The following is a 19,178-nucleotide window of genomic DNA, read 5'->3' as shown; positions in this document are numbered from 1 at the left end:
GACCAGCCCTGAGCTAACATCTGTGCCCATCTTCCTCCACTTTATATGTGACATCACCACGGCATGGCCTGACAAGCGGTGCATCGGTGGTGTCCGGGATCCGAACCCGGGCCACCAGCAGCGGAGCACGAGCACTTAACCGCTACACCACGGGGCCAGCCCCCAAAAGCAATAAATTTTAAATGAAAAATATTTTCTATATATATATTTTTAAATATAAAAATCACTATTAAAATATTAGCTTCTAAATGACAGAGTTTGAGGAAAACTTTTTCTACCACATCAGAATTCAGAAGTGAGAGAGACAGGAGTTACACTGATGGCAATCCAAATATCTCCTTTATTACTAATAAAGCTACACTGGAAAGCATAATTTAGACGTAGGCCAAGTGGGCTTCCTAACACCACACCCCATAATTATCTTAACCCAGTCACAGGTAGCACTGGACAATCATGGTCCTCCTCCAGAAAGGGGCAGAGTCGATCCCTAGTGGCTTCATGAAGAAGCAGAACAAAGTGCTTTCCACAGGGAGCAGACTCCCAGAGTGAAAAAGGGATGAACAGTACTTGATCAGTTCCTTCTTAGAAATCCATCAAAGGGAGGAGGGAGGAGGTGGGACAATAGGAGCAAGTCAGACTATTTTTATGCCTTCTTAAAAACAGCAAGAAATCTATTACATCACAAATCAATTTACTTAGTTTTAAGTACAATTTTTATCTTAATCACACCTTTCAGTAAAGTGGTCTCAAACTGTGAATGCAAACCAGACAAAGCCATTTGAGATGCAGACAGACATTCAGATATTTAAAATATCCCTAAGTCTTAAGAACATGAAAAAATATGAAATATTTTTCTATCTTAGACACCCATCAAGTTCAAACGTCATTGAATTAGGAAGTATGCAGAACTTGAGTCCAGGAGACAGGAACCAACCTCCACTCAAAAATTATGAAGATCCTGTCAGTGTCCATAAAAAGGAGATAGTCTGGTCACTGAGAAGATTCGCTTTGGATGGCACACCTCACCCAAATCTCTGATCACAACTACTACTGGATAAGTACCTACACAGGAAGACAAATTATCTTTGAACACCAGAAAGATTTATAAACTAGTACGGAAAATTTTAGAGAAACAAAATCCTAATATTAGTTATCTGTGTTAAGACTGCATTATTTGGCTTACATACTTGTAATGCCTAAGAAAAACAGGCCTATTACAGTGACAATCTTGTAAGACCAATTTAAATATGGTAGTAATTAATTCTGACTTCTTAAAAAAAGTTGAAATCTTACTAAATACTGAAAACAACTAAGAGAACTTTGGACTCAGACAAATTAAGAAAACCATGTATTAAAATTAACAGTTTAAATTGTTTGAAGATGTTTGTTAATAGCAAATCTAACTCAAAGATAAAACTGCTAGACTTGCGCAAATAAGAAAAATGAACTTAAAAAAACCTGAACTTAAAAGCTTCAGAACCAAGATTCTGAAATATAACTAATTTTTTAAATAAGTGTAAACCTTTTCTGCATACAAAAACCTGCCCTCAAGGACACCAAAAGACAATTCTAAATAACTTAATTTCACCAAAAATTGGACTTTTAAAGACATTCTTGCAATAAGGGAAATGTCAACTATTTATGATGACTGTGCAGATGAAGCAAATCATTTTTAAAAAGCAGGATATTAAAAGCCTAAGAACAGAAACGTAGCCAATTAAAAATATTTATCTTTGTATTTTTAACAGGATTCCTAGCCAGAATTCCTTAAATCATCCTCCAATACTCCAGGTCACATGGTGAAGACTCACCTACTAAACACGAATCTAAGCAGTAAACAAGCTTTTAAAATACCTAGGTAACACCCTTTATTAAACTTGTTTTCTGGATATACAATACCTTTACAGGTATTACATTTCTCTTAAGCGTTTAAAAGCATTTTCCTAATAAAGCTTTCCCTAAAAACCTTTACCAAAAAAATCTGTCACCAGTTTTCTTAAGTTAAAATCTCACAAAGTACTAAGTCCTGATTTTAACCGACACGACTGTCTTATACCTAATATATCCGCAATACTCCCCCCTCAAATGTTTAAATACGTTAAAATGAAAAGCTAAGAGAAGTGCGCTCTCCCTAGCTATGTTCTCAGAAGCAGCACTAACTTTTACACACGTTTGGGCGTAAAACTTGAAACAATTTATTTTCCCAAACTTTGGCCCAATTCAGATACAAAACTATTTCTAAAATGTTTGAAGCCTCTAATCTTTTTGGTTTTAATTTACATATTTTTCATAGTATTGAAATCTGTTCCAATAACAAAAACCCAACATTCCTTACTAATGGCACCTAACAAGTCGAACCCAAGTCGCTGTTCCTTTCATACCCACACCTGTCTACCCCAAGCTTGCCCTGGACACACTCGAGCCCTAGAGACTCCCACACTTGTTTTCATAAACACACTCCTTCCTCCTCGCCCACTTCCAACGCGCACGCTGCTCGGGAGCCACCCGGTCTCTCTCCTCTCCGAACCCAAGCGCTGGGCGGACGGACAGCTCGGTCTCTAACCCAAACCGGAACCGAGGAAGCGCCGGGGGGGCCCCAGCGCCGCGAGGCTGTGGCGTGGGGGAGGGAAGGAAGCGGGAGAGCGAGCCCCCCCCCCCCGCGCCGGGCTCACACCCCCTTCCGGCACCCCTCCCCCTGCATTGTGCGAGCGGGCCCCAGGCCGCAGCCGTCCCGGGCAGCCCGCAGGCCCCGTCCGCCCTCCCGCCGGCAGGCTGCTCCCACCGAGACCGCAACACAAAGCCCGGGGAGCCAGCCCCTGCGGCGCCAGAGCGCGGGGAGAAGGAGCAAGCGCCGAGGGACTTACGGGGCTGCTGCGGCCGCGCTGCCTCAGCCGGGGACACCGACCGTTGGGCACACGGCGGCGTCGCTCTTGGCCGTCCTCCCCTTCTCCGCCTTCGGTGGCGGCAATATCTTCTTTCTCCACCTACCTCCCTCCCCCCCCACCCCACCTCCTCCTTCTCCTCCCCCTCCTCCTCCTCCTCCTCCGAACCACCGAAGTACCGAGGGTGAGACACAGACACTCACAACAACATGGCTGCCACCGCCGCCTCCCCTCCCCCCCCGCCCACCGGGCGCGCGCAAGGCACTCCGGGAGAAAGGGGAGGGGGAGCACTCACCGCGGTGCCGCTCCCCTCTGTGGTTTCCGACGCTTCTCCCGCGCTCCGGGCGCGAGCCGGTGGGCGCTCTGCGCGTGCGCACGCACTCTGCGCTCGCGCGCTTCGGCCGTCCTTTCGGCGTGCGGTCCCCCGCCCTTACCTTGCGGGCTCGCGGCTGGTTTGGGGCTCGGCGGCGCCGGGGTGGGGCGGCGCTGGAGTTGCGGTTCCGAATGCTGCGTTCGCCTCTGTCTTCCTGCGTGGGGCTTCGACTTCTGAATTCGCTTACCCTCCGCTTCCTCCCCGGAGCTCATTGTTCTACTACCCCCACTGCCTGTGCGGGTGTTAGCGCCCCCGCCGCGAGGGACTCCTCGCAGTTCGCTTCCGGGGTGCTGGAACCCATGGGAACCGGACAGTAATCAAGGCCTTTAGGTTTCACCCTTAGCCTCTCCCTGCAGCAAGACGCTGGACACGCATTTGGGTTGGAAAAATGAACCCCTTAAGTGGACTGTCGTTCTACTCGTTGCCCTCTGGGCATGTGGAGCCAGCAAGGCAAATTGCCGGCCCGCAACGCTTGGCTGGGGTAAACAGAAAGGAAACTCAGGTCGTCCCCCTGCTGGGCCGGTGACTCCCGCTCGTGGCTGATTTTCAGCACCCGCAGCCCGCCTTCGCCAGGCGCACTCCCCTCCGCAGCTAGAGGCTCCAGACCCGCGCTGCCGGCCGGGCTCCCCGGCTTTGGTAGTGGTGATTCCAGGCTTGAAACCCAACTCGTGGCCTCTCCTTGTCACACGGCTGTAATGTGGTAGGGCACTGGCGCTGTGTCCGACTGGTTCATGGTTTGCACGACTCCTGGCTCTCCTGACATTCTGTGCTTCGGAAACAGAGTTCCTGTAGTTTGCTTATCTTCCTGGGCGACTCTAAGCTCCACAAGGACCTGCAGGGACCGTGTGTGTTTTGCCCGCGCTGTCGCCCAGTGGGTGGGCCATAGTTCGGTGTTTTCATGTGTTGAATTCTTAGCAAAAAGCCTATGACATTGAATTCCATCTCAAGCATTTACCTCTGGCCCAAATTTCAGGCTTCTAGATATTTGCACTTGAATATTCTTCCTGGCACCAAACATGTTCAAGATTGAATTCACACTCGTCCCCCACCTCCGACTCTTGCATTATCTCAACAGTTGGTGGTGCCACCACCTATTCAGTTACCCCAAATGAATCCTTTGAACCATCCTTGTCTCCTCATCTTATACCACTCTCTTCATGTAGGTAACTTGCTAAGCCTTGCAGATTTTTACTTCCTAAATATTTCTGGTGATAGTCTTTTCCCCTGCATCCTCATTAATACTAGGCTTGCTTTCCAGGTCTGGATTTCTGTAGCAGCCTCTTGATTAGCCTTCCTGTGTTCAGTCTCCCTCCCTCCAGTCAGTTCTGCTCACTGCCATCTAAAGTGAAAACCTGGGCCGGCCCTGTGGCTTGGTGGTTAAGTGCGCTCGCTGCTATGCTGGCGGCCCGGGTTCGGATCCCGGGTGCGCATCGAGGCACCACTTCTCCGTTCATCCTGAGGCCGAGTCCCACATACAGCAACTAGAAGGATGTGCAGCTATGACACACAACTATCCACTGGGGCTTTGGGGGGAAAAAATAAAATAAATAAAATCTTTAAAGTGAAAACCTGATTCCTGGCACTCATGCTTCTCCTTCAGCCATTTCATTGCTTCCTGTTACCCACAACTGCATTTCCCAAGTGTGTTCTCTTCAATGCTAATAGATGTTCCTTTAAGAAATATCCCATGATGAAGTTAAGTATGAGAGACATTGGGATGTACATATTTTGCCTGCCTTCTCCTTCCTCCTCCATTGGGCTGATAATAGCAGAAGAGTCTTTGTAGACAGTTGCTTAGTCCAGGTGAAAATAGGTGGACCCAGCAGAGACCTTCCTTCAGAATTCGGAATTGGGATTAAGAGATCCCAATCACCCCCTGGGAAGTGTCTTGAACCTAGGATCTCTGGGCTGACTTGTCCCACCACGTGGCAGGGAACCCATAGAGAAGAGTGGAGTTGAGAGAGAAAAGGAGATCCTGATGTTTCTCTTCCCCTTTGTTCCTGTACCTTGCTGGCTGCCTCAACCCTTGATTCTGAAACACATGCCTGGAGCCTTATAATAAATTCTGCTTTTTTGCTTATGCTAGATGAAGTGAGTTTCTGTTACAACCGAGAGTCCTAACTCTCGTTTGTGTATACCATAGTTATTATATATTTAGTGCTTACAGTATGCAAACACTAAAGCACTTTCCATACATTGTCTCATTTAATACTCCGAACATCCCCATGCAGGGCAGCTTCATGTGACCTGAGCAGTTGCACAAGGCCTCAAGCTTTAGGAGTGTCCTGCAACTGGTTTAATGCTCTATTGTCACCACTGTGAAAATTAATAAACAGAAACCTCATTTAAAATGGAGTTGGGAGGCCAGAAGAGAGAACTCTCACCCACATGCCCTGGAGCACACTAGACTCCAACAGGAAGAGACATACCTTGCGCCTCCCACAGGAAGTGATACTACTTTACTACCCCAATAGAAGGAAGTAAAAAATTCCTCCTTGCCTGGCAACAGCTCAGCCAATGAGAGACTGCCATCACTGAACCGATACTTGAGCCATTATAGAAAAGCCACTATACTTCAAACTCCCAGTTTTCTCCAGTGGACTCTTCAGTTTATAACAGCCCCACCCAACTTCATAAAATAACATTCCTCTCTTTTGTTTCTCTGGACTTGCCTGTGGTTGACCTTAGACCACGTGTCCCGAATTGCAATTCTTTTCTGTTCCAGAATAAACCCATTTTGCTGGTAAAATAACTGGCTGTTTATTTGTTTTAGGTCAACACCATCTAGAAAGTCATAATAGTTTTTGGAAAAGAGGCCCCTTATTTTCATTTTGCATTGGGCTCTTCAAATTTTATAGGCCATCCTGTTTATGAGATATTGTCTCTGACAAAAGGCTTCTTTACTAGCAGACTTCATAGCACCTTTAAATAAATCAAAATGTGCATTGTAAATATCCAAGAGAGGGACATGGTATGCAACATTTCCCAAACAAATTTGACTCTAGAAGACTTTTTTTCATGGAAAATCTCTTAGAGGTTCTGTGCTCTGCAGAACACAGGTTAAAGCCCAATCCTTTAGTGATCTGACTCTGCTTAGAAACAGTTCCTGATTCCCCATCCACAGCAAGCAGTTTCTTGCTTCTGTGCCTTCACAAATGCTTTGCAATCTGGCCTTGCTCATTAAGCATCTTCTGATTATAATTGGCTTCTCTTGTAGATGTACCTACAAAGAAAGAATGCACTCTTCAGCTGCTATAAATATCAGATGTGTTTGATAGTTAAGGTGGACATTGTAATTGACGCCTGACAGCCGTTCTAATCACCCAGGAGCTTGTTAGAAATGTAGAATCTTGGCCCCACTCCAGACCCACTGAATCAGAATCTGCATTTTAACAAGATTCCTGGGCAATTCCTCTACACAATAAAGTTTAAGAAGCATTGGTAAACCAATCACAATAATTCAATCTCACTTGATAAGGACTGATTCTGTAATGGGTGTGCCATCCATTTTGAGCCAGTGAGACACAAAGAGGTGCCAACTCAGAGCATCTAGGAGAACAAAGCCAGTCTCTCTATCCTTTTGGATGTAAATAAGAAAGCATGTTGCCCCAGTTCCTGCTGGCAGGTGTCTTACAACCATAAGGGAACCCAGACTGTGGCCAAGATTGCTAGTAGCCTACAGAGTACTCATTCTCTCCTTCTTTGCTAGTAAGAGGTCCTGTGGATGTTCCTGTGGGTTAGAGGAGACACAGGATAGAATGAGTGCCCTGACTTTCCAGCAACATGCATTGCATCTTAGGAATGTGTCTATATGGCCTGTTGAGACAAGTGGTTCTCAACCAGAGTTGCGCATCAAAATCCAAACATTTTAAATATATCAATTTCCAGACCCCATCCCAGAGATTTTGATTTAATGGGTCTGGGCTGAAGCCTGGACATTGATATTTTTAAAAAGCTCCTCAATGGTTATAATGTGTAGCCATCAAGAACACCAGTTTAGACAGATCACATCTTAGACCATAAGGCCATTTTAATATTTCCTGTGCAAGTGCCCCCTTTCCACTGGGACTGCTTATGAAACTTCTTGTAAACTCTTTTTATAACTTGGTTGTTTTTATAAAAATAAGTCCTTTATAAAAATTTTAAGAAATACAGAAAAGTTCAAATCATCCCAATTGTAATATCACAGAAATACTAATATCCACATTTGGTGAACGCCATTATTACACACATAACTACAGATAGAAGCGTGGATAGAGAGCTACGTAGAGTGGCCGCAACAGGAATAGGCTCAATCTGCACATGCTGTTTTTAAAATACAATGTTGAATTTAGTCTTACTTGAATTTAATAAAAGAAAGAACTGAAGGAACTGCTCAGATGCTTGTTTCTTCATCACAAGAGAGATTGATTCATAAAAGGTCTCTCAAAGGTTAAACAAAATGATAGAAGCATTAATAGGACAGAGTAACTTTTCAAACTATATGCTTCAGTATTGGTCAGTACTGAGTTCTGACCATCTATCATCAAGATAGATGAGCACTCATCCTTCTACCTCTTCCTCATACATCCTAATTTTTTGCTTATATTATTTTTCACTTTGTCGGAGTTTTTAACATTTACATTCTATTTTTATCCATCATTTCCCTATTGATTTGTCTTAATTTCAATATTTAAATGTATTTATTGTTTACATCTTCATTTCTGACTTCATCTTGATTTGGTTATATGGATCTCATCATGTATCAGTTAGCCTTTACTTGGGTTACAAACTACCCCCAACAATCATTTCCTAGATCCCCAATCTGTGGGTTGGTCGTTTGGGCTGGGTTTCATGGGGGGTTCAGCTGATGTCTCCTGGGATCTCCTATGCAAATACAGTCAGCTGGTGGCTGGGCTGGGGCTGCATGGCTCAGGTCTAGTGGTCAGCCAAGGCACCTTGCTTGCTCAGTAGGCTTGCTCCAGCAGGCTTGCTCAGGCCTGTTCACATGGTGGCAGAGAGTGAGAGTGGAAGCTGCAACGCCTCTTGGGGCTGAGGCTTGGAACTCATATAGTGTCCCTTCCACTACAAGTCACTGGCCAAAGCAAATCATAAGGCCAGCTTGGATTCCAAGGTGAAGAAACAGACTTTATCTTTTGATAGGAGAAGCTACAAAGAATTTGCGTCCATTTGCAATCTTTCATGATAGCCTCATATTCCCTAAGTTATTTTGTGCTTGAAAATGCCTTCCTGTTTTATTTAAACTTAAGCAACAACTATTCTTGGGTCTTGCTGTTTTTCCCCTCAGGACTTTGTGGACGTTGCTCTTGTGGAAAAGTCTGAGGCTGACTTGATTTTAACCTACTTAAGAATTTTTTTCTCTACTTTGGAATTTCAGTATCTTAACCCACAACATGTCTCATTGTTAATCAGTCTCTAAAAGATTTTCCTGGTATTACAATATAACCCTGATATTTGAAAATTAAGTTCTTTTATCATTTCAGGAAAATTTTTCGGTATAAAAGTTCTGAATATTTTTTTCTCTTTCAAATCTACCTTTGATAGATTCTCTACTTCAGGGACAACAATTATTCTTATTTGAAACATTTTGTACGGGGCTGGCCCCGTTGCTTAGTGGTTAAGTGTGCGCGCTCCGCTACTGGCCGCCCGGGTTCGGATCCCAGGCGCACACCAATTCTCTGGCCATGCTGAGGCCGTGTCCCACATACAGCAACTAGAAGGATGTGCAACTATGACATACAACTATCTACTGGGGCTTTGGGGAAAAAAAAAAGGAGGAGGATTGGCAATAGATGTTAGCTCAGAGCCGGTCTTCCTCAGCAAAAAAAAAAAAAGAGGAGGATTAGCATGGATGTTAGCTCAGGGCTGATCTTCCTCACACACACAAAAAAGAAACATTTTGTACAATCACTATTGTAAAGCTAATGTAAAGATACTATCAAAAAGAATTTTAGGGAAAAAAAAAAGAAACATCTTTGTCCTCCACATGTATCATCTCCTTGCTAACTGCTTTAATATCTTTGTCTTTTTCTTCAGAATTGACTATGATTAAATCCAGCCTTTTCACCATGTTATTAATTCAGTTGTCAGCCAAATTGTGCAATGGTGCAATGTCATGGTATGGTTTTGGTTTCAATGCTTCCTTAGCTCTCCAATCATCCTCTTCATCTCATTTTGATGTTTTATCATCGTCTGTACTGATTATTAATCTATTGTCTTTCAGCTCCAAACTTTGTGATGGTGAGGTTGAGGTTCTGCAAACAACACTTCTTTACCAGCTGGCTCCCCGGTAGACATTGCCAATTGTGGGCACTTGGAGAGAGATTAGAAGGGGGAGAGGGATTGTCTTGCTTTTTTCAGTTTGCATGTTATTCCTGTCATAATGATCCCCAAACAGCACTTCAGCCCACCTGTAACGGTTGGTTCCAGTTTCTAACTTCTTTGCACACTATCAGAACTAGCTTGATGGTATCCCATCAGAGGTGTAAACAGTGGCTGAACAGTGCCCCTCCTCAGAGGACTAAGGCCCAGTTCCTTGGGGACTCTTCTCCAAAGTCCTGAGGTAGTAGGAGCAACCAGGGCATCCCTTCTTCAGAGGTCAAAGTTCCAGCTCTCTGGGGTTCCTTCTCTGTTTCTAAGTTCACATAACATCCCCCTCTTTCTGTTATTTCCCAGGTGTGGCAGCTGCTTACTGCAGTTACTAACTCTGTGTTACTCCATAGATCCTTTTTCTTTTGTCATCTCTTGAATGCCTGTTGAACCAATTGCCTGTGTTAAATTCTCTCTGTTAGAATAACCAGTGTGGTCTCTGTTTTTCCAACTGGACCTGAACTGATGCATCATCTTCTGGAACTTATTTTATTGAAGTCATGTTATGAAATATTATAGCATAAGCATTTGCAGAAAACGTGATTGTTCCTTTTTTTAAAAAAATCTTTTCCCCTGCCTTTATTGTCAATTTTTCTGTATCTATTTTTTTGTTTAAATGAGTCTCTTTTAGACAACATTGCTAGTTCTTATTTTTTAAATAGATTTATTGAGCTATAACTCACATGCCATACAACTTACCCATTTAATGTGTGTCATTCAATGGGTTTTAGTATATCCACAGATACATACAACCATCAGGATAGTCAATTTTAGAATATTTCATCACTTCAAAAGGAAACCACACACCTACCCTTAGGCTATCAATCCCCATCCTCCTACCTCCTAGTCCTAAGCAACCACTAATCCACTTTTTATCTGTATAGATGATTTGCCTATTCCAGACTTTTTATATAAATGGAATCATATAATATGTGGGGTTTTTTTTTTGTGACTGGCTTCTTTCACTTAGCATAATATTTTCAAGATTCATCTAGGCTGTAGCATGCATCAGTACTTCATTGCTTTTTATGGTCAAATAATATTCCATTGTGTGGATATACCACATTTTGTTTATGCATTCATCAATTGATGGACATTTGGGTTTTTTCCATCTTTTAGCTATTATGAGTAATGCTGCTGTGAACATTTGTGTATAAGTTTTTGTGTGAGATAGCTTTGTCCTTACATTATGGTTTCTCTCAGACTGGGTTCTCTGTCTTTGTGTGCCATGTTCCTTTTCTTCCCCTGTTGTAGTATGTTTGCCTAATGAATGGCCACTTTTTTTTTTTTGCTACTCACTGTTACCATGGGCAGACCCGGCACACTTTCTTTTTGCTTTGAGCTAGTGCAAGTGAATTCTTTTTCATAGCTTTCTCACTCACAGACCATTGTGTCTTCCCTTCAGAGCTATAGTTTGAGTATTGGATATAGTTTTAAGCTACTTTTCTGTAGCCAGAGGAAACCATGGTGGTCAGGGGAACGATCTTAGTACTAAACTGGATTCTTGTTGGAGGATCTAGATTCTGGTCACTCAGTAGAGATCCTCCTAAACATTCTTTGCCGAGGCCCATGCCACCCACGCAAGGGATTATTCCACTCTCATGGGGTTCAGCTTGTTTTGTCAACTAAGAGTGTCCTGGAAGATACCAAACTATGGTGACATTCACTTTGCTTCCTGGCTTGTCCCATCGTAGCAGCCTGGTCTGTTAGAGCCCTATCTCAGTACTAAAGCAAAGCAGGAGCCCCGACTAGCCTGTGCATAGCTGCTGTGAGCTTCCTTCCCCCTTCCCTTTCCCTTTCCAGGACAGAACCCAATTTCTTAAGGAATTGTATGTTTGTGGAGAATTGGTTTATATCAATTTCCCATTTTCAAAATTGTGAGGAAAATCTTCTTAGATGTTCTTAGTGTAGTGACCTTGCATAACATGGAATAATCCCTTGCTCTCCAAGTGAAGCATCCAGTCTCAAGCAGAGCATTTCTCCAAAGCTTTTATTTCCCAGGTGGGAAATAGTTTCCTCAACTTCCTTCTGTCATTCTGTTGGTATTCTAAGAAACAACATGGCTAGTGCAGGCTTGAATTCCACTCCCTCGCCCTAAGCCCATGCAAAGTAACGACACCACTGTGAGATAAACCTTGAATGCCTATTCTTTCACAACAGACAATAAAACAACAGCTATCTGGATTGTGGTATATTTTGGGTTCTGGGCACAGTTATTCTAGCTTAGATAAGCTATGGTAGCTATGGGTCTGTCTGCCTGTATTCTCTGAATGTTTGTGCATGAGGCCAGTGCTGTCATAATCTTATATGTTCTATTGACCCCTGAAGGAGAGGCCAACTGAATATTAGAGGTTACAGCCAGAGGCATTTCCCTGAATATGAACGTGCCTGGATGGGGTGGGGTTCTCCCTGCTTGTTATGGTTTCTCAGAGGGAAAATCCTGGCTATTTCTCACACTTGGGCAGTAGAGTAGGGCTTTCCTTGGCTTAAAATAAGAAATGGGGGTCCTAGAGACAGGGAGATCTATGACTTTATCCAATGTCTCTGACTAAGGCAAGGGCAAAACTGACCAGGAGGCCCTATACTATCTCAGACACTTCACACTTCTATAATTCCGAGAGTATGACTCGCATACCATTGGGGTGATTCTGAGGCTGTGAGAAGGTGAGTCAAGGAGTCAAGTTATGCTCATAAATTCAAAAATAAATCACCACTGGTCCTTGGTGTCAAGGAAAAGCTACTGGTATTTTCTACTTTAGAGACTGCCAGGAATGGAGATTGTATCTTCTACTTATAGAGTGCCAGGAATGGAGATTTTGAAAGTAGATTATGCTGTCTCATTTTGTCATTAAACTAGAGATGCATTTCCACAGGAAAAACATATACATAATATTATTGAAAACTTCCTGGTAGTGCAGCAGTCTCACTGTGATACTGTGATTTACAATAAAAAATACATATTTGGTCTTCATCCCCATTCCTGGCACAGAGCTCCTAAAATCCTTGGAATTTCCTTAGCAATGAGAGATAAAAGTGTCTTTTGTTATTCATAACAAGTCCATTCAACCATATCTGAGTTTATGTTAATGAGGTGACTTTTGGAAAGCCCTTAAGGATTGGGCTGGTTGCCAGGGGAACCAGCCAGGTAGTTAGAGGGTTGGAACTTTCAGCCCCATCCCCTGACCTCTGGTGAGGGGAGATGGGTTGGAGATTGAATTAATCGCTAACGGCCATGATTTAATCAATCATACCTACATAATGAAGCCTCCATAAAAACCCTAAATAACAGAGTTCAGAGAGCTTCTGGGTTGGTGAACATGTCGGGGTACTGGGAGGATAACACACTTGGAGAGAGCATGGAAACTCTGCACTCTCTCGCCCATACCTTGCCCTATGCATCTCTTCCATCTGGCAGTTCTGAGTTGCATCCTTTCGTAATAAACCAGTAATCTAGTAAGTAAACTATTTTCCTGAGTTCTGTGAGCTGCTCTAGCAAATTATTGAACCTGAGGAGGTTGTTGTGGGAACCTGGGAACCTCGGATGATTTATAGGCAGTAGGTCAGAAGCACAGGTAACAACCTGGAATTGTGATTGGTGTCTGAGTGGAAGTAATGGTGGTGGGGGGGAAGTCTTCTGGGACTAGCCCTTAACCTGTGGTGTCTCTTCCAACCCAAGGTAGGTAGTGTCAGAATTGAACTGAATTATAGAACACCTAGTTGATGTCTGCAGAGAATTGGAGAATTGCTTGGTGTGGGGAAAAAACCCACATTTGGTGACCAGAATGAAATACTGAGGGTACTAGATGAAGAAACAGTTTTCTCCTTTAGCTGGTATAGTAGAAGAGGAAATGAAGAGTTTTTCCTTCTCGCTCACCCTCAGTGTTCGTGGTCCCCTGTGTGGTGTGTGTGTCAAAGGGCTTTAAGGTATCCCTCCCACTGCAGAAGCTCACAGAGGAGGCTGGTCCCAGAGAGAAAACACAGCATGGCAGGGAAAAAAGAATTGCCCCATCACGTAGCCTTCTTGGGTTGACAAACAGAGCCAACATTCAGCATTTTATACAGCATGTTAGAGAGAAGCAAATCCTCCTTTGAAATACAGACATAAGCCAAAACTGTGAATCCTTGACCATGAATAGTAACAAATGGTTTGAAGCAAGAAGTAAACATCCCAGAGCAAACTACACCACATGGGATCATCTCAGTGTGGTACCTACAAAGGAAGATGTGGAAGAATCCTTGGGCAGAGGAAATCTAAAGGGAGGAGACTGTTCTCTTGGCCACACTAGTTACGGATTTTCACCATCTTCTAAGTGAGGAGAAACTGAAGGCCAATGTCAGAACCTTCTGCATAGCATTTATTTTATTGTCTATGAGATTTTAGAGTAAAGTGATTGTAGTTCTTGTTCCACAGTATGTGCTCCTCATTCTCAGCTAATCCTTTTGATGTCTATATAAAGTCCCAAATAAAACCTTGAGGTTTTGCTATAGATGATATTAGGGCTGGATGAATCTTCTTGTACTATTCAAGTCAAAGGTCTAGTACATTCATTAGTCCAACAAGGTGAGTAGCTGCCCTTCCAGGCTACTACTTTAACAGGATTCTGTCTGAGTGTACCTTATGGCACATGCATACCCCAACGCACACCTGTAGTGTCACCCTCCACATGTGCTGTGGGCTCACCTGCATTCGTACCACATGCCCACCATCAGTATCATGTCCTCATTGTGCCCCTTGAGTACTTACATGCCCATCAGCATGGACATTTGCAGGGTCACCCTCTTCAGTGGACTGTGATTACTGTGGCCGGGTCCTTGGCACGTCCCTTTCCTGATTCTTGATTTTCATTTTCTTTTCAGAGAAATAAAAGATCCCAGGGTTGAAAGCATTTCCTCGTGGTAGCTTCATTCTTGCTGTTTGTTCAGATCAGCATTCTGAGTCATCCCTGGAGTCATCTTTGACTTTTATCTTTCTCTAATACTGCACATGCAATCCATCAGAAAATCCTGTTCGCTCTACCATTGAACTATATCCAGATTCCATCCATTTCCTACTACTTCCACCATGCCCACTCTAGTCCAGGCTACCATCATCCCTCAGCTGGATTACTGCAAAGCCTTGTCTCCCTGCCCCGACCCTCACGCAGCTCTAGTCTACTCTGCACCCAGCAGCCACTGTGTTTCTTTTATGATTCAAGTTGGATCATGTCTCTCCTCTGCTGAGAACCCTTTAATGGCTTCCCACGTCACTTGGAATAAAAGTAAAATCTTTACCATGACGTTCATGATATGGTTTCTTCCTACTTTTCAAATCTACCCCGCTCCCCTCACTTAAGCCACACTGGACGCTTGGCTGTTCCTCAGACATACCAGACACTCTTGCTTCAGGATCTTTGTGTTTTTAATTCCTCTGCCTGGCCCATTTCCCCCCAGATACACACATAGCTCACTCCCGCACTTCCTCCAGGTCTCTGCTCAAATTCACTTTATTGGGAATCCCTTCTCTGAAGACTCCTCCTCGGATAACACATGCACTCCTGTCCTTCCCAGCCGTCTGTATCCCCTTATTCTGATTGCTTTTTCTTCTTGGCACCTAGCATGGCCCAAAGTATTATTTGTTTATTCATTGTCCTTCTTCCCGCACTAGAAGGTGAGCTCCAGGAGAGCAAGGAGTTTGTTGTGTTTGTACCCCGGTTCCTAGGACGGTGCCTGACATGGGGAAGGCATGTGAGAAACGTGTGGAATGAGTGAATGAACTCCTCAGGGGAAGTGTCTACTCACACTTGCCTAAACATCTGTGGGGAAAAAGCTTTAATAGGGATTTCCTTCAGATCCTCTGAGGAGACACGGTCAAGGAGGGCGCTGTCTGCCTCTGCTCCTCTCCTGGCCACAGCAGGTGGCTACCCCAGGAAAGTGAGGCTGGGCTGTGGGAGAGATGACACCGTGAGGTGTTTATGATGCTGTTTTCAGGAGTGTAGGCCCTGTGATGTGGAGCCATCCAAACCAGTCTGACAGGAGTGAGGGCAGGATCCTGCCCAGACTAGTATAAAACTGAGGGAAACTTGGGGGCCTCCCAGGCCCTGATGCTGTCCATGCCGAGTGAGACTTGCAAACAGGGCACTGTGGCAGTCCCATAGAGTCCTTGCTGAGGGACGGAGACTGAGACAGTGAGAGCACGGGGCATCCTCCCCGTACACAAAGGATATAGAAGCTGCAACCTGTTTTGCCATGAAACCAGCAGCTACTGGTAAGCAGGCCTTACTTTCAGAGTCATCCATTCATTCAGCGAATATTTACTGAGTATGTGCTATGTGTCAAACATGATTTGAGGCCTTCTAGGAGCTGGAGATTCCTGGGATATGGACCATAGGGCCACAGGGAGGGGCTGCAGTTGGCTCAGGAGAGTGCCCAGACCCCCTTCAGTCTGGAGTCTTCCGTTTTTCTCCCCTCTGAGGGAAGCAACTGACGCTGGTCTGCCCCTCCACCTCCAGCAGGGATCAACGCTGCCTGTGTCATGGAGGCTGCTGGTGACCCAAGGAGGCACTGGGAAGCCTCTGGAGGTTCCCACCCTGGCTCCTCACCATGAGGACCCCTCTGCCTCTCCTCATAACTGCTCTTTGAGGGACTGACAGACGTCTCCTCCACCTGCTGCTCTCTGAAGGACTGACGGACGTCTCCTTCACCTTCTGCCCTGTGTTCTGGACCCAGAGCTCCACCTGCTGAGGGACTCTCTCCCTTCGCTGCCCTGGAGGCTGCCCCTGGCACTGGCTTTGTGGCTTGCTGGGGGCGAGGAAGACGACTGTGCCTAGTGAGGAAGCAGAAGATGGAACAAGATATGTTTCTTCAGGGCAGGGTTGTTGGGGGTGCTGGCCAGGGCATGAGTGAGGAGGTCTCAGGTAGAGATAGAAGAGGGCCAAGTTATAAACCAGTCAGTCATGTTGGGAGTTTAGAATGGAGCTCAGCTCCTGATACTGGAGCCCAGGCACTGATGCCCAGGGCCTGTCCCGACTCTGGCAGAGGTCTCCCTGAGTGCCAAGGCCTGGAGGGCAATGGGAGATCCACAGAATCTTCAGTGGGGCATGACAACTCTGAGGTCTTACAGGCTGGCCTCACCCACTCACCCTTAGGCACAGGGGCCACAGGGCCAGCTCAGACTTCCTACAGGACTCTGGGAGTGGCGGAACTTCTATGATGACTGTCTTCTCCCTGGCAGCTGGAGGGGGTGAAGTCACCTGTGAACCCTTGGGTGTACATCTGAAACAACTGAGTGAGGCTAAGAACATGCAGAGGCTGATGTGATCTGGTTTCCAGAATTCGGCACTCCCTGCCTGGCCCTTGCAACCCATTTTGAGTTCTGGTGATGACCGGCCCAGCAGGGTCAGGGCTGTCCTCACAAGTAGGACAAGAGCATTACTTTGAGTCATCTCCAGCTCTGCTGTTCTCTGACTCAGAGGAGGAGAGATATATCTCACAGGCTTGTCTCCTTCTCAGTTTCTATATAGGAACTCTCCGAGCTGTGAGTACAGCACTTGTTATTTTTCAGGGCATATTTGTACAATGTACTCGGAGAGCACCCAGACCCGCGGCAGGGCTGGTCAGAGGTTGGCATTTGCAGAGTCTGGGCGCCAGAGATGTGCCTGAACATCAGTTCTCCAGGCAGGGGAAGCTAGTGAGTGACAAGGAAGAGGAAACCACAGAAAGCATAAGCATTCATAAGGTCCTCAAAATACCTGAAGGGAGGCACCGTTGAACTGGGCTTCCACTTCAGAGAGAGGGAGATGGGAGGTAGAGGAGGATCTCATTATTAAAAACTAGTTGTGTTTTTTTTAAAATAACCTTATTTGGCAGCCACAGGCTGCTGAGGTCTGGGCACTTGGGTGAAACAAACAGGGTTGCTCCGGGACTAAGGAAGTCAAATATTTCACAAAATCAGGGATATTTCTGTCTGGAGCCCAGAACCTCCAGCACCTCAGTCAGTAGCTTTGGAAACACGGGAGAGACCACTCCTGGGGCAGACACTGCGTTTTCACCAGGGGCACTAGTGATTAGGCAGAGACTTGGAAGAGAGGAGCAGGCCAGGAGAGACCACAGGGCCAAGACAGTTGACACTGACTGTTACTGACAGACTGGATTGTGAGCACGTGTGAGACACCTCCTGAGAACGCCCCAAAATACTTGAGGGAAATTTTCAGGGCCCTGGAGCCTAGAATGGGCAAGTGGGAGCAAGAGCAGGAAATCTGAAGTATTGAATTTGTATCCACAGGCTGACAAGATCTGGGGACTTCTGGGTTGAATCTTACAAGATTCTTTGAGGCACTTAGGATCTCTGATTTACAGAGGGGGGCAGCCCTGAGGCTCAGAGTAAAACCCAATGTCCAAAGCAAAGTTTCCTGGCCCCCGGGGGCTCCTCTTCATCCCCACACCCACTGCTGAGAGCAAGTGGGGCCACAGGCAGGGTCTGCCCCTTCGCACCAGTGGTGACAACCTGGCAATGGCCTCACAGGGACCCCTACTGAGGCTGCATGACACTTAGGTCTGACAGGTGGGTGGACTGGTTTAGGTCAGTCATAGCCAACAGGCCTCAGCCTCCCTAGTCCTCTCAGACCAAGAAAACCCTGAGCTGGCTCATTCCTCTTCCCCATTATTTTCTCGGCACTTCTAAGCTCTAGCCTTACTTTCTAGCTGCCTCTCCAGGGCACAGGCCCCGCTGACCTCTGGGGTCAGTCACCTCACACCCCCATCTTGCTGCAGGTTTATGGGTCTCAGATGGCTTCTGAGTCTTTGGGGTTGACAGAGTAGCATGTTTTTTGTACATTAATAAATTCTTACCAGAGGGTTCTTAGAAATGGCTGATTTCTTACCTCAGACACCAGATAATTTCCCTTTCCTGCTGACCCCATTCTACCCCTCATTTCCCATCTAGTCTCTTCTATCCCCATCTTTGCTGCCCCTGCTCTGTTACTTCCCAGGCATAACAAACCCCGTGTTGCTGGTCTGAAGAGAGCAATGCCGCCTCTTCTTCTGGCCTCTGTTGATAGGCTTTTGTGGAGACGGTTTAGGTAGGGATGGCATCATTGGGGAATTCTACTCCAGGGGGAATATCTGCATGGCACTTTACCTGTTCACAAAGCTTCTTCATAACACGAGGTATCAACTGGTCATCATCATTCTCCAATAATGCCTAACCAGAAGTGGCTTCTCATTTGCTTTGCCCACTCTGGACACCACCATCTGGACCACAGTTAGCAGTCGAGTTCGCTTAGCTTACCTACACACGACCCCACAGCTCTGCAAATTTGACTTACACGACTTAAGAAGGGTCTTTAATTAAGAACTTTATTTATATAAAAAATAATTTTTTGATTATCTGATTTTGAATTGAAAACTCCCAAAATAACTCACACAATATACCAGTAGTCAATTATACGATGACCACAAATTCTATAGAGCTGCACTGTCCAGTATGGTAGCCACCAGCCACATGTGCCTATTTAAATATTTTAATTAATGAAAATTAAGTAAAATTAAAAATGTAGTTTCTCAGTTGATCTAGCCAC

General features: G+C 45.3%; 1 protein-coding gene across 5 annotated transcripts in view; it reads right to left on the bottom strand.

Annotated features, from left to right (window-relative positions):
* Window positions 1-3,108, bottom strand: part of PUM2 (pumilio RNA binding family member 2) — a 93,918-nt gene extending 90,810 nt beyond the window's left edge. For 4 of the 5 annotated variants that reach the window (XM_014782180.2, XM_014782197.2, XM_014782206.2 and 1 more), the window contains exon 1: window positions 2,865-2,990. The gene's annotated coding sequence lies outside the window, so the exon portion shown is untranslated. Of the gene's footprint in view, window positions 1-2,864; window positions 2,991-3,085 lie in introns of those variants that run through there. The other variant, XM_014782184.2, reaches the window with a different exon arrangement.
* Window positions 3,109-19,178: the final 16,070 nt, after the last annotated feature.

This window comes from Ceratotherium simum, chromosome 11 (assembly GCF_057802395.1).
Source record: "Ceratotherium simum simum isolate JZ-2026a chromosome 11, ASM5780239v1, whole genome shotgun sequence".
Lineage (NCBI taxonomy): Eukaryota > Metazoa > Chordata > Mammalia > Perissodactyla > Rhinocerotidae > Ceratotherium > Ceratotherium simum.
The sequence above is the reverse complement of the archived record's forward strand: the minus strand, read 5'-3'. Positions and strand labels throughout refer to the sequence as shown.